At 38.5% G+C, this 15,227-nt stretch overlaps 1 protein-coding gene and 1 long non-coding RNA gene across 3 annotated transcripts in view; both read left to right on the top strand.

Annotated features, from left to right (window-relative positions):
* The first annotated feature begins 5,299 nt into the window (after positions 1 to 5,299).
* Positions 5,300 to 8,303, top strand: LOC121721137. Its single transcript, XR_006034750.1, has 4 exons — positions 5,300 to 5,310; positions 5,423 to 5,427; positions 5,581 to 5,591; positions 8,189 to 8,303. It is a non-coding gene; the product is annotated as an uncharacterized LOC121721137 (long non-coding RNA).
* A 2,481-nt stretch (positions 8,304 to 10,784) lies between these two features.
* slc6a9 (solute carrier family 6 member 9) overlaps positions 10,785 to 15,227 on the top strand; it is a 42,862-nt gene continuing 38,419 nt past the window's right edge. Inside the window, exon 1 of one of the 2 annotated variants that reach the window (XM_042106061.1) lies at positions 10,785 to 10,862. The gene's annotated coding sequence lies outside the window, so the exon portion shown is untranslated. Of the gene's footprint in view, positions 10,863 to 11,674; positions 11,756 to 15,227 lie in introns of those variants that run through there. The other variant, XM_042106058.1, reaches the window with a different exon arrangement.

The following is a 15,227-nucleotide window of genomic DNA, read 5'->3' as shown; positions in this document are numbered from 1 at the left end:
AGGCCTATATGCGTTCTGTGTCTGAGCTGTCTGTGCACGTCCGCAATTGATTACGTTCCTCAAATGGAGAACACATCTATCCCATGGTATTGTTTGCCATAAAATGCATGAAACATGCAAGTTCAAAATCCCGCCGGTAGCCACGTTACATCTCCGTTTCATATTTGCCTAGGCTACTAGCCTACAATAAATGAATTGAACGAACTCAACTGACAACAGGTAAAGCTACTGATTCGGTCATTGAGACTCTATGAATACGCTACAACAAACTTTCTGTCTTTCTGAAGTTTATTTTTGTATTCCGGGGTACAGTAGCCTAATTGCCTAATGTCTTGACAATAGGTTTTCTTACCGGCTTGCTGTTTAAACTGACTGTGCCGCTCTGAACTTTCCTGCCAGGTTTATGACGTAAACCGCTACATCTCGGCTCTGGCATTGCCTAACTCGTGGGAAATCAGATTATCTGTCAATAATGGGCTTTGAAAATAAGGGATAGCCTATTTTCTTCAGTAATGGTAGCCTACATTTTATAACATTTATAGAGAAATCAAGGGGAAGTTAAATTAGAAATTAGAATCATTGGACATTGAAAACACATACAAAAAAAGATTCGGGGCGTTTGAGAAAAGATTCGGGGCTTGAGCCCCCGAAGCCACCCCCTCGCTCCGCCAATGGCGAGTAGCCGTGCAAATCACCTGCAAAAACCACTCACGTTAATGCTAGCTAGCTAGCTAGTGGAAGATTGATACAAAGATATGTTAGGTTACGTTAATATTTGATGTAGTAAGAATATAGTAGTTGGTTAATGAGCATTTTCATCTTGGGATTTAACAGGGAACCTGTGCCCACGTTGTTGGCTTAGTAGCCTACATTATGTCGAGCTGTTGCAAACGCGAGAGACGTCCTGTAGGCTACTGTTAATGAAAATATACCCCGTTTTCTAGCCTCTCGGGGTACCGGCTATCAGTATTACACGTCCCCCATGCAAAACGTTTGACCATGGTTATCCGTCAGGGTTTTTTGACTTAATAAACTCCATAAATAACCATTAATTTACCATTTTATGCCTGCTCCCTGTTGTTTCCTATAGAGTTGTCCGAGCTGATGTCCGAGTCCTGTTGAGGCTGGACTGTCATTGGCTCATCAGCGTTCTAAGGGTGGCACTTAGCGACAGGTCAATTCTCCATTACAACCAAATGTAACCTACAAAGGGGCCATTTAGCTTTATTAACAACAGGTGAACCAGAAGCATACATTGTGTAACCTGTTATATCAACCCAGAGGAAACTTTTGCTTCTCATTTGTATCCCTTCTGTTGAAAGAGGCAAAATGGTGATTCTCTTTTAAGGATCATTTAAGTATTACTTTTGTCACAATTATTTCTCCTAATTTTGCCTTAGGAGAAATAAAACAAGCAAAAGATGAGACCCATAGCAATAAGACAAGTAGGAGTCACATAAGAGATATTAGTTTGAGAAGCAGGAGAAATACGGGAGATCTCTTATATGTTTGAGTGTAGATTCACTTACAACTTGTTTCTCCTTAGGAGAAATAATAGAGCTGATGGAGTCACATAAGAGATATTAGTTTGAGAAGCAGGAGAATTACGGGAGATCTCTTATATGTTTGAGTGTAGTCTCATTTACAACTTGTTTCTCCTTAGGAGAAATAATAGAGCAAATGAGGAGACATTGCAATGAGAAACTGTTGAGAAGTAGGAGTTACAATTGAGATATCAGTTTGAGGGTCAAAAAATAGGGCACTCCATAGCATTTCAAACTTTTATTTTATAAAACAAAGCAAAACAGTTGCACTTTAAAAATGGACTTTAAGCAATGGGAGCTTGCATAGATGCACTTTAAAATGGACTTCAAGCAATGGAACCATGTTAATGCCTTGATATGTTCTTTTTATAATGTGTATTCTTATTTTTTTTGTGTGTGTGTGTATGTGAGTATTATTTTTAAAAGCTGCACAAGCAAATTGCATTGTACGGACCAACTGCACAATGACAATTTAAGACTATCTATAAATCATACAACATGGAGAAATGAACTAATAAACAATAACATAAACAAACTGAACTTGTGCCAAAGCGTGCCATACTGTGTACAATGGTGGATGAAAGCGTGGGCTGGTCAATCTGAGTCTTTTATCCTGGTGGTGGAACCAACCAAAGGGAGGAGGGAGAGAAGAGCAGAAAATAGAACATTGTTAGTTTGTGAGCCACTCAAAAATACAAAGTAAGACATTTGTTTGACCGTCTGCTTTCATAACTGTGGGAATTTTGATACAGCACAAAGATCAGACACACCTTATTAATCACTTAAACACAGAATGGGGGATGTGATAGCTACCACTCACATTTGCTATATGTTGCCCAATTGAAAAACAGATTTTATTGATATATTTGTCAAGCTTAAACAAGTTTGTTGAATTCCCTCACCTCATCTAGTGAGTAAACTGTATTGTCAGGCTAGGATTAACCCCTATCCAGCTTACCACTAGGCAAAACCATGTTTTGGTTGGACTAAGCCTATTCAGTGTAAAAAAAAAAAATGGGCATCTGAAAATAGTTTAGTTCAGAGTCCTGATGTCAAAAAAGTAATTTGGGCAATTTTTTTTGTCATCTGGGAGCTGGCTCCATAGTCAGAACGCATAACAACTAAATGCAGCGTTGCCTTGTTTAGTTCTGATAGTGGGTTTCAACAGGAACATTTCTCCTGTGATCAGTGAGGTTTAAAGGAGAATTCCGGTGTGATATTGACCTAAAGTGTATTGAAACATGATACCGAGTGTGAACGTATGTCTCATAGCCCATCTCGACTTGTCCCCTGCACTCCAAAATCTGGCGCTAGTTAGCCGATGCTACCAACAACTTTTTCAGTAGTGGTGCTTCGGCATCGGGCTAGCCATGCAACTAAATCACTGTTTTACACCCATTTACGAGGCTCAATGTATCTCCACACTTCATTGGTAGACTTCCTAGGGCCCTGACATTTAAAACGAGACATTGAGAACTTTGAAAAAGCACTGGTAGTTTACTTACAAGACGATTTATACAGACAGTATCTTCACGAAGTTTAACGTTTGCAGCCATCTTGAATTTAGTCACGATAAGTCGAGCAACGAGTAAGAATGAACAGGTATGATAAGGGATCAGATTCCAAAAATAATTCAGTGGAAATGCATGGATTCCAGCAACTGGCTAGCCCGATGCCGAAGCACCACTATTGAAAAAGATGTTGGTAGCATCGGCTAACTAGCGCCAGATTTTGGAGTGCAGGGGACAAGCCGAGATGGGCTATGAGACATACGTTCACACTCGGTATCATGTTTCGATACACTTTAGGTCAATATCACACCGGAATTCTCCTTTAAGTGAGTATTGCTGGAACATGTCACACAGTCTCATTGAAGGGCAAATCTGGTGTAAACTGATTCAAAGCCTTGTTGTTCGAGCTCACCAGGCACTGTCCAAAGGACAAAGAACAATAAAATGTGTCATAACCTAGACAAGTTATGGACAAGAAAGTAAAGCTGACTCAATATGGCAAAAAAGCCTTCGGTATCTTCTTTCCATTACAGGGTTTCCCCAGGTTTGACCACCCCAAATAAGACTAGACCTTACATGAAAATTAAGACCTACATCACACACATTAGGGGTGGGCGATATGGACAAAAAATAATATCTCGATATTTTTTGTGATTTTGACGATAACGATAATTAGGCGATATCCTTTAAAAAATTGTTTTTGTTAGTCTGAGTTACTTTACATATTTATGAATAGAATCATTACAATAATAACCAATAACCTAACCTGTGACTTTTTAACCAAATCAACCAATGCATTGTCACTCTGACACATTTCCAATTCTGCCCCCGCTTGTGTGTGTGGCAATGACATGGTCTCAGCTACATTAGAGAAATTGAATAGGCCTAACAGTTTCCCAAGAGAAAGTCTGAAGCTGAATTTCCTTTCAAACCTTTACATAGTAAAACTAGTTTTACACTGTAAAACTAAGCAGACCAACAGAGTACATCTCAGTTATTTCCTTCTATGTTTTGTTTAAGAGCAATCATGTAGGCTAGCATTCCAAGTTACAGAATAGAAACTAATGCGTTAGCTTATGGCTAATGTATATGAGAAATCCCATAGAGATGCTAACGGTTAGCATAATCGGTAAACGTAGATATTTAGAGCGAACTTCAGTCCATTTACAAAAGAGTTACATGAGAATAGTTCTTTGTTTACAACTGACTCAAAGGCTAATGTTTTCTCTCCATATAATACCGTGTAGGAAAAAACGCGACTGTCTCATCAATGCTACTTGAACAGAAGTAGCTGCATAAAATCCCAAGTAGGCTACTCTCTAGGCGTGCATGGGACAACATTGTGACCCACTAGTGATCACGTGACACTTGCTCTGCTGCAGCCAGGGGCTTCTCCTGCATACACCTCCTGGGAATGTATGAGTCTTCAATGCGTGATTTCGAGTGTTTTTCCCCATAAGTAATTTAAATACTCGATAATGTCAATTTGCACATCGTTAAAACAACAATCACGATATTATCGCAGACGATATATATCGCCCACCCCTAACACCCATTATGCGGTTGTAAAACACCAGATCAAATCCTTAATGACAATTAAAACAACACTTCCCCATGATGTGCTGTCCTCTCCTTTCGACTGATTATGTTGATTCATTGCTGCCGGTGCGAAAACCCAAAATATTGTTTGCGCATATTCCAAGAAATTAGACTAGTGTAGTTGTCACGATACCAAAATTATTGTTTCGATACCGATACAACATCAAGAATAGCGATTTCGATACTTCTTTGATAATTCTTAAAAAATGTATTTGATTTGGGGGCCCAGACCACCTTGACATCATCAGTAATATTGAATATAGTGTTATCATTCACACCAGTGGGCATCCTAGATTCTGCTTGACTCTTTCCACACACACAGAAAATTATGGCTTATTTCATATGTTTCTATTTCATATACCTTCGAATTCATATAAAGTGTACAGTTAATGTATAGTATTTTTTAATCTGCATAATTACTATTAATCTGCTTAATTGCTAAACATATTTAGTCATTTGAATACTTAATATTTATTTTTAAACTATTACACCTAGGCAAATTTTAATGTGGTGTGTAGGCCTAGGTGTAATTGAGTGCTTGTCACTTTAAGAAATACGTGAGTAATTACTGTAGCCTTCAGTCTCACGGTTTTAGGCTAGTGAATAATAGTTGCACATAATGCATAAGGATATGTGGATGCAATTCATTGTTGTCTGTCATTAGATAAAATAAATGTAAATAAAAAACTATCAAGTTTATAGAAGGGATCATGTTCAATAATGATTTTAGCACTAATGACGAATGACATACATGACCTGAGCTAGCAGAATTAGTTAGCAAGGAGCTCTCTCCAGATGTAAAAGTTTGCGCTGCCTATTTCTAAATGACATTAAACCCAATAGTAGACCTACGTACATCTCATAGCCTAGGTAGGTTAGCAACACAAAGTTGAGAGGTGCAAGTGAGCAAATCAACTTGATATTAGCCTATTATTATGTGTTACCACAGAATCACTTAAGCTAAACTAGCAGCCATGTCTCGCTGTTTATGGCACGACAGCTGCGCATATGTGTGTGAGGAGAAAAGACGCACAGCCACAGGCTTGGGGAGGAGGCACTAGAAGCATGCCTTGTGCACACGAACAAGAACACGGTCATTCTTAAGTATTGATACTAATAAAATTAGGTATTGTGACAACAATCTCTGATGTTACGCAACCCCCTGTTGAATTTTCACATTGTTGTTGTTTTTTCCCCCATTTCACCTTGCTTGCAGGCTAGTATAATTAAAATTTAAGACCTTCGTTTAAAAAATTAAGACTTCGGCAACAGAATTTAAGACTTTTTCAGACCTTAATTAAGGAACATGACATTTAAGACCGTTTAAAGACTTTTAAGACCCTGCGGCTACCCTGCATTAGGTCAGGAATACCAAAAGTACTTCTATACGGCTCTGGGCTATACTTCCCTGTCCATAACTCAGAATTGGCTGTGCCACATTTTATTTTTCCTATGAACAGCACACAGTGATTTCCAATAACAGCTATGGATCAATTCATACCGGATTTGTCCTTTAAAGATGAACTGAACTGGAATTTGAAGTAAAGGTGATATAACAGATGTATTTTATTTCTTCTCATTGGTACAATGATTAAAATGGCTGAATTTATTAAAAAGGATACAATTGTGCGTTGAAAGTGTTGTTGTTGTTACACGGGCGCCGCCATGTTGGATTTCAACAATCGGCTACGTCACTGGCATGGTAAGCTACTCTGCACTAGCACTAGCAGCAATAGCAGATAATGAGTCTGAGGCTAGCTGACATGGCTGAGGAAACTAACATTAGGCCTAGCTGAGTTACATATTGGCCATAAGCCGTTTATCATAGGCTAGCCTACATCACAAAATCTCATACAAAATGAAACCAAACTAGTGAAACAAAGGCGAACACTTTAACAGGGGAAATTAATTGGGCATGAATCATACTGAAGCTATTTCGTCAATGAGCAGAAACACACCCGACATTCAAACTATTGATAAGATGTGCACTATGGAAACTGGTCTGTAACTTTGGACGAATAAATGTCATTGACTCGCCATATCCTGACTTAAAAAAAACCTTTTCTTGCTTACTTTATCGCAAACTCGGTGGGGCAGCTTGTAGTCTTTTTCAATTCATAGAAGGGCAAGCCCACAGTCTATGTGCCATGGAGCCTAAGTTTCAACTTCGGCTTCGTTCACCCAATGCAGTCACTGGTCGCAATTACAAAGTCTGGGAAGATTCGTTCAATCGTTTAAAGTTTTAAGTGCAGTAGCCTATCTGTCCCCTTTGGAATAATATCTTGAAGTAGCCTCAGATGAGGTCCAGTGTTAGATAGGCTATCATACGATCACAGCGGGTCTGTAAACAGAATCCAATGTCCCTTTCTACTCACCCTGAAGCCAGTTGCAGGGATTAAAGTGAAAAAAAATCGTTTGACTGAACTTTTTTCAAAAAGATGCAAACAGATGCAAACAGCAAAGTAAAGGGAGTATTCGCCTTATTCACACGGCGGCCATTGTTTAAACCAAAACGAGGCCACAGGGTACACTTACTATATAATTAATGCCACCTACAGGCAGTGTTGGGCAAGTTACTTCAAAAGCGTAAAAGTAATTTGTTACATTATAATATTACTGTCTCTGAATTGTAAGGCATTACACTACTATTGTATTACTTTTAAGTTACTTTTACCAAAATATCTAGAAATATGGATTTGGAATTCTAAATGCAGTTTATTATGCTCAATGCAGCTCATTGCACTTCTAGGGCGATGTGGTATAACATAATGACTGAGCTAGGCTTAAGGCTAACAACAGTAGAATGCAATAGGCGCAGTGATGGCTCATGATGCAATACAAGGAACAATCATAGCCATAATTTTGTTAAAAGCAGACAAAAGGTCGAAGTCTGGTCAATTGTGATAGAAATGCTGTAACTTTAGGCTTAGGCCTACTCATTAAAATCAACAGAGAGCCCACTACCTGTATATTGTAACCCAAAACTTGTCAAGATAGGCTACACAGTGCCGCTGCTGGCCATTTTGGTGCCCTAACTGGTGAAGTACAGTATTAACCTAAGTATGTCATCATATGGTCAACTATAAAGATGTAGGCTAATCTGCCTGTTCCCAGGGATGGGTAGTATTTCTGAAACATGTAATATGTATTTGTATTTCAAATACAAAATAGTATTTCGTCATTTGTATTTTATTGGGTTGAAGGAAATGGCTCTGTATTTTGTATCAAAATACTTTATTGGTGTGTATTTTTGTATTTTAGAAATACTGCAAAATACTACAGTATATGTGAAAAACACTAAAAAAAGTAGATACTACACACAGGTGTAATGAATAATTGGTAATTAGGCAACAATGGTTTATTTTTATCACAATCAGCTAATGTGAGAACAGCTGTGTTCAAAGACACTAACAGCTTTTCAGTGACGGCTATTGTTGAAGCATCAGCTCTGGTCTGAAGCACTGGTGTGAAGTCGTATGCAAGTAAAGATGAGCAAGTTTACCTGTGCAAGTTCACATAAGGACACCGACAAAGGACACCTGTGTGTAGTATCTACTTTTTTTAGTGTGTTTCACATATAGTATTCTGCAGTATTTCTAAAATACAAAAATACACACCAATAAAGTATTTTGATACAAAATACAGAGCCATTTCCTTCAACCCAATAAAATTCAAATGACAAAGTTTAGCAAGTGCAGGTTCACATAAGGACACCGACAAAGGCAACCATGTCCTTGAAGTTCCAGTATGTGAGAAACTTGATCTGCCTTAATATCTCCAACCTCAAGTATGCAGCTAATAAGGAAATAGAATTGTTATTTAATTAAACAAGGTGAACTTGTCCCCACTGTAGAATGCAGAATCCTGCCTGCGCAGTCGACTCCGCCACGATTCCGTGAAGCCCTTCAGGACCTCGCCAAACATGCTTTTCTATCATGCTTTTATGTATTTTGTCTTTATGCAAATTCAGGAATGTGAACTAGTGAATAGGACATGGTTGCCTTTGTCGGTGTCCTTATGTGAACTTGCACAGGTAAACTTGCTCATCTTTACTTGCATACGACTTCACACCAGTGCACTGAAAAGCTGTAAGTGTTGTTGAACACAGCTGTTCTCACATTAGCTGATTGCGATAAACATAAACCATTGTTGCCTAATTATTCCATTCCAATTACCAATTATTCATTACACCTGTCTGTAGTATCTACTTTTTTTGTGTGTTTAGTATTTTGCAGTATTTTTAAAATTACAAAATTACTATTTTGCATTTGAAACACATATTACATGTTTCAGAAATACTACCCATCCCTGGGAACAGGCAGATTACATCTTTATAGTTGGCCATATAATGACATACTTAGGTTAATACTGTATTTCACCAGTTAGGGCACAAAAATGGCCAGTAGCTGCACTGTGTAGCCTATCTTGACATGTTTTGGGTTACAATATACAGGTAGTGGGCTCTGTTGATTTTAATGAGTAGGCCTAAGCCTAAAGTTACAGCATTTCTATCACAATTGACCAGACTTTGACCTTTTGTCTTCTTTAAACAAAATTATGTCTATGATTGTTCCTTGTATTGCATCATGAGCCATCACTGCACCTATTGCATTCTACTGTTGTTAGCCTTAAGCCTAGCTCAGTCATTATGTTGTACCACATCACCCTCCATTAGAAGTGCAATGACCTGCATTGAGCATAATAAACTGCATTTAGAATTCCAAATCCATATTTCCAGATATTTTGGTAAAAGTAACTTAAAAGTAATACAATAGTAGTGTAATGCCTTACAATTCAGAGACAGTAATATTATAATGTAATGAATTACTTTGAAATGACAGTATAAATATAGGCTACTGAACATGCATGGAGATCGTCATAGTTGACAGAAATTACGATACTGATTATATAACAACCTATAGGTCCAAATCTAAATGTTTGTTTAACTGTGTGTTTGTTATTTATGGGGGGGAATTTTGGTATCGGTGGGCTTGTGTGTGTGTGTGGGGGGGGTCGTCGGTCCAGTAGTGGGCCGGTCCAGGAGAAAATTGCCAGGGCCGAATTTTGTTCCCAGTCCGACCCTGGTTGGGTGTGTTTGAATTCTCTTCCTTTTTTAGATTTGGGTCCCCTATTTCTACTTCCACAGTGGGGAAAAGTTCACCTTTTCTAAATAATAATTGCATTTCCTTATTAGCTGCATATTAAGGTTAAAGATATTTAGGCACATCAAGTTTCTCACATACTGGAACTTTAGTTCCTAGCTTTCAATCCTTTTTCACCTAACAAAACCCTTATTTGACGGCAATTTAAAAAAAAATGGCTGCCATGTCCCCCAGGGGCCAAATCCAAGGCATCTTTGATTATAAATCTGATCAGACCCCCTTTGTGAGTTTTTATACCAAATTTGATGCTTTTATTTGATCCATTTTTGTGTTTAACTGCCCCACAATTATGTCTATTATACATTTAGCCTACAAATAGGTCATCAAAACGAGACTAACTGATTAATTCCAGTACAGGAGTTTCCTTTCATTAGCTATACAGTGGAAGTTCACACAAAGTTAACAAATGTCATATAGCCTAATATTTGATACCAATTTTCTCAGGAATCAGTGGAAGGTTCTGCACATGCTCACTAGCCACACATGCCAGCCGCACATGTTGGTGGAGATTATGGGGTAGGTGAAGCCTATCAATGTGCTGTATGGAATCATCATCAGGTAGGCAAGTATGCATATAAATTATATTAAGTTATTAATGTGCTGTATTTGGATTGATCTTATTTACCAGAAGTTTATTTACATTTGAAAACCAATAGATTTCACAATTTCCTACATTTACGGGGGCTTTGCTCATTTGTTGTGTTCTGATGTCGTTTCATTTCTCAGTTAAACTTAGCCTATAGGCTGCAGCCTTAGATGTTTTAGAGGATATAAAGTAAACAAAAGTCTGGGCTTGGCAAGGAACATCTCTACCCTATATTTTTCGTGGTAGCCTAATGCTGGCATTGTGCTGCCTATTAAGACTATTCACCGGATCATGTTACATTGTATCTGATTATATCTCCACCAGGGTCATGCATATAAAAAGTAACTCACCCTCCCACCTTGGTCATATTTAAGGAAATACCGGCTATACCAAGCTGCGCCACGATGAGTTGCTGAGAACGGATGCTCATGAATGGTCTTGAGTCTGACGCTTCTTAAAGGTAACAGTTTTACCGTGTTCTTACCGAATACATTACTTCATGCGCATACGGTAGCCTATTGTTCTGTACGTCGGTATGCATTCCACAGTCTGATCATGTAGGGTATCACCCAATCATCACAAACCACACCTGTCTCAATCATAATCCCATGGTATAGCCTAACGGTAGTCCATGAAAACATATGTTATCCTAACCGAATAGCCTATGCTGGACCTTGTCCAACATAGGTTTCGAAGATGAGATTTCGCCCTAAATGCGACAGGTCCCGATGATTACGCATTAAGTCTAAACAGTTTTTCAGCTGCGTTAAACCGACATCGGCAAACCAGACATAAAGGAACAGTTATGTATAGCTTACAAGCACGTGTCCTACAGTTGCAGCACTTGATTGTAGGCTACTGCGATTCATTAGGGGTTAGGCTACTATATTGACAAGTGTTAATTTAGATAGACCACTCAGTCACTGAAAGTGAAAAGTAGGCTAAGATTATGACTTGATTGTGACATTTATTTTAGTTAAGCTGTAGTGCATATATATAGGCCTCTCCCTGTGATTGATTAGGCTGATTTATATATTTTTATTTTTGCAATAGACTTTTGTTTGATTGTGTCATATTTCGAAACAAAGAACTTCTTTATTATTATTATTATTATTATTATTATTATTATTATTATGTGTTACCCATACAGGTGTAGTTTCTCATTTCAGAATGATATTCGTTATTTAGGGGGGAGGGGTTTTGAACAGGGAGGAGCTATATGTTCAATGCAATATTTGAAGGAGGGACGAAACTATATAGGTTTTCCCACTGAAAGGTGATGCAACTTTTTAGCGTACATTATTGTCAAGTACCAAGAGTCTCAGATACTTCAGCGGACCAGACTTTGTTATGGTAAGTATGGTTTTCCCCTAATTGTCAGAAATAACAATAAAGAATATCTGTATACCGACACCAGTTTGGTATGGTATGGATACCTGTTGAAATCAATATATAATGGCCACTATCTAGGCAAAATTGTGTTCGATGTAACCTATGCCGTTTACAAGACTAACCAAATTACAAACACGCTATCGGCTCGCTCTTCATTTACACTATATCCTGAAGTGGACGTAGTCCTCAACGTCTGGTTTAGGCATACTGGCTGAATGCAGCAGTGTTCTTCATCTATTCTGCCAGTTTGGTATTGTTTTTTGCATTTTTATGACCAGGTGAATATAAACTTTGTAGCCTAACTTCGCCAAATGCGTAAAACACTGTATCAGTTTGACAAAGCGTGCGCTTCCTTTCTCATCACTTTCTTGGTTTGCAGTGATGTAGACTACTACACGTGGCAGGCTGCCCTGCAATTACTTCTAATGTTGGCTCAATTTATAACGTGTAACGGTAACGCGTGTGGTGTTTGCTAATATAGTCAATGTAATTAATAGTGACCGTGCCGTGAACGTATGTGAAGGCCACAGAACAAACAGCCAAATGACAGGGTTTATGCTTTTATTTACCCTTGTGCCGCTATGTTAAATGGGAGGACCTAACTAAGTTTAGCAGAGGAATCCTGACACCTTTAGCATCGTTTCACACCACTAGTGTCACCACTGATTGCATCCCTCCTCGAATGATTTGTGATAACGAATCGGTTTGTTTTCACCACCAGCTTTTATTTAGAATAAACTACCTAACACTCAAACAATATTTCAGGATGCAACGATGTCACCGCATCGCGCCTTTTTAAAATGTTTTGTTGAATCACCCCCAGAGGTCGATGTTGCCACTGCTGTGCATATCAAACCGGATCTCAGCTCCTTCTGCCTCCTTCGCCAAGGCGTCTTTTAGTTTCAGGTCTTCCAGCTCCAGACATGGATGAGCTTTAATTTTAGGATAGATGCTTGTGTAAGGCATCATAAGGGCACAGCATAAGTGTGTACTTTTTATTTATTTATATTTTGTTTATATACTATACTCCCAAATTCATTGTGTAAGTGGTTAGGGGGCCATATAATTATATGAACTGTGATTAGGGGCTCAGGGTGATGAATTGTGCCTAAGTTCTATTATTATTGCATTAAGATTTCATCAACATGTTTACATGTGTCCAGGCTTTTCAGGTTATGTACTGTGATGGATATTGAAATTGCTTCAGGAGTACTTCTGAAAATGTATTTTACTAAAACTATGGGATAACTTAGAATATGACAAGAAAATCTGTGAACTGTAGCAGGAGTTACAAAGTAATGAACTCCTACACACACACACATAGGATGATTAATATCAGTAATATGAAGGGAATCAGTTGAATTAATAAACCTTAGTTACATGCTTAGAGAACACAAGTAAGGTAGTTTGGATAGTTAGTCATCAGTCTGATCAACAACACCATCTGTGATACGGGATGTCACTGTTTTGATAAGACATTCCCTTTAATGACACCCCGTGGTCATATTATCAAAGCATTCACATGCTGTTGCCTCGAACATGCTGTGGCTCATTGTTTATTGAGTTGTAATAGCTTAATATCTCATTTACCCATCTATGACATAGTTAGACTAACCATATGCTAACAACAAAATAATGAGAGAGATATTTTCCCCCTTTAATTTATTTTTTATCATGCGTGGTGCAAAGCTCAGGTAACAAGCTTTATCAGTGTGTACTGCTCTGTAAAATTGCGCAGCTGGATATTCTGATATATGTTAGAAATAAGATATGTGCTTGAAACCATCTAGATGTAGAAAAATGCATCAGCAGCTTCATTGTGTGTTGATACAGACATAAACTGTACATTTTCAATGGCACAAACATCCAACTTTCTTTGAGATCTTTGCAGCTTTCACCCTCCTTACAGTAGCATACATACTTGAGGTTTCACTTTTTATTTGCCTCCCAGTTCTCATTTCAGCGAAGTTCATAAAAGCGAGATGGTTAATGTTGTACTGTTGTGCGAGTTGGTTAATGAAGTGCGGTTTGTCTCAGGCTTTGCTTGGCTCAGTCACTTATGTAGCCTAAGCGATCCTTAGCCTACGAGACAGCATGCTGAGATGAGTTGTAGTGTAAAGGAGACCCAGCCATTAGCAGTCAGGCTGATGCGCTGCTCATCTTCTCCACATCTGGGTCCAATCTGTGTACACATATGTTGTGCACAATGGTGCTCCTGATCGACCCGAATGCACCTAGAACCTGGTTGGCAGGAGAATGTAGCAAATTTGTGTGTATATAGCCTAGGTGTGTGTGTGTGTGTGTGTGCGCACGCGTGTGTGCGTGCTGCTCATGTTTTGCCTTTACAGTGTTCACATAGCACGGCAGTCATTTCAGTGGAAGCCGACAGGCACTGGGCTGTGTTATGTATGGCATTGTACACACTGTTGTGGTCTCTCCCACCAGGCAGTTGGCTCACAGTGTTATAGACAAAGCACATTGGGCAAGAGATGTCTACGTACTTAGAATTGATTAAGACTGTAATTGCAATTCAAAGCAATGGAGCTTATTTGGCCACAGACCCTCTAAGACAGTCTCATACATTCAGAAATGTACTAGTGTGTATGGCGAATCAGTCACTCAGGCATGTGGTGTTATGGTCTGTAGAACACAGTGAGGTTGATAAGCATGGTTTCCCCACAGTGGGTTGATCTTATAGATTCATGAGACATATTTAGTTGTGTTTCCTGCACAGTGGTTGTGGACAGGAACATAATTTGGCAGGGAAATAATGTCTACATGTAACCTATGCACTTTTCCCACAGCGTTTTTAAAGGATATTACTCAGGAAATGGAAGTTTTCTAGATTAAACTCTCAGTGTTGTTTTTTAATGTTTCAAATAGCCTCCAGCCATTGTTTATGGCTTGTTATTAATGCACCCATGCACTGTCACTTGAATCAGACACAAAATCAAAACACAGAAACTGCTGCACCAACAGGGTTGTTATTCTTGAGTTTGTGGGATTATATGTTCCTATTTGCAGTATTTGCCCAACTTTTGTTTGGAAAGGTGGAATGCAGTGGACAGTAGGATGGGTTTTAGTAGTGCTTTATCTGCTGAGATTCCTGGCCTGGAGCAAACAAAACAATGTAACCACACTATTAGGTATAACATTTAATACAATGTTTTGTAGGAAGAAACAAGTCCTCATAGATGCCTCTGCTTGCCTCTCTCACTTTTTAGATTGAAGTCATGCTAATTTGGTAGAATTTAAAGTTGACACATCACCTCAATAATGCCTGTGACATCTTGAAAGTTTTCTACATTTTCACAAAATGTAAAAAACACTGTTAGTAAGAAACACATTAAATATGGACTCTCTCTTTTGCCTTCTATGCATGCTATTGCCAGTGATCAGGAACAAACAGATATATATATATATATATATATAT

This window comes from Alosa sapidissima, chromosome 1 (genome assembly GCF_018492685.1).
Source record: "Alosa sapidissima isolate fAloSap1 chromosome 1, fAloSap1.pri, whole genome shotgun sequence".
Lineage (NCBI taxonomy): Eukaryota > Metazoa > Chordata > Actinopteri > Clupeiformes > Clupeidae > Alosa > Alosa sapidissima.
This window is presented reverse-complemented; position numbering and strand designations above follow the sequence as displayed.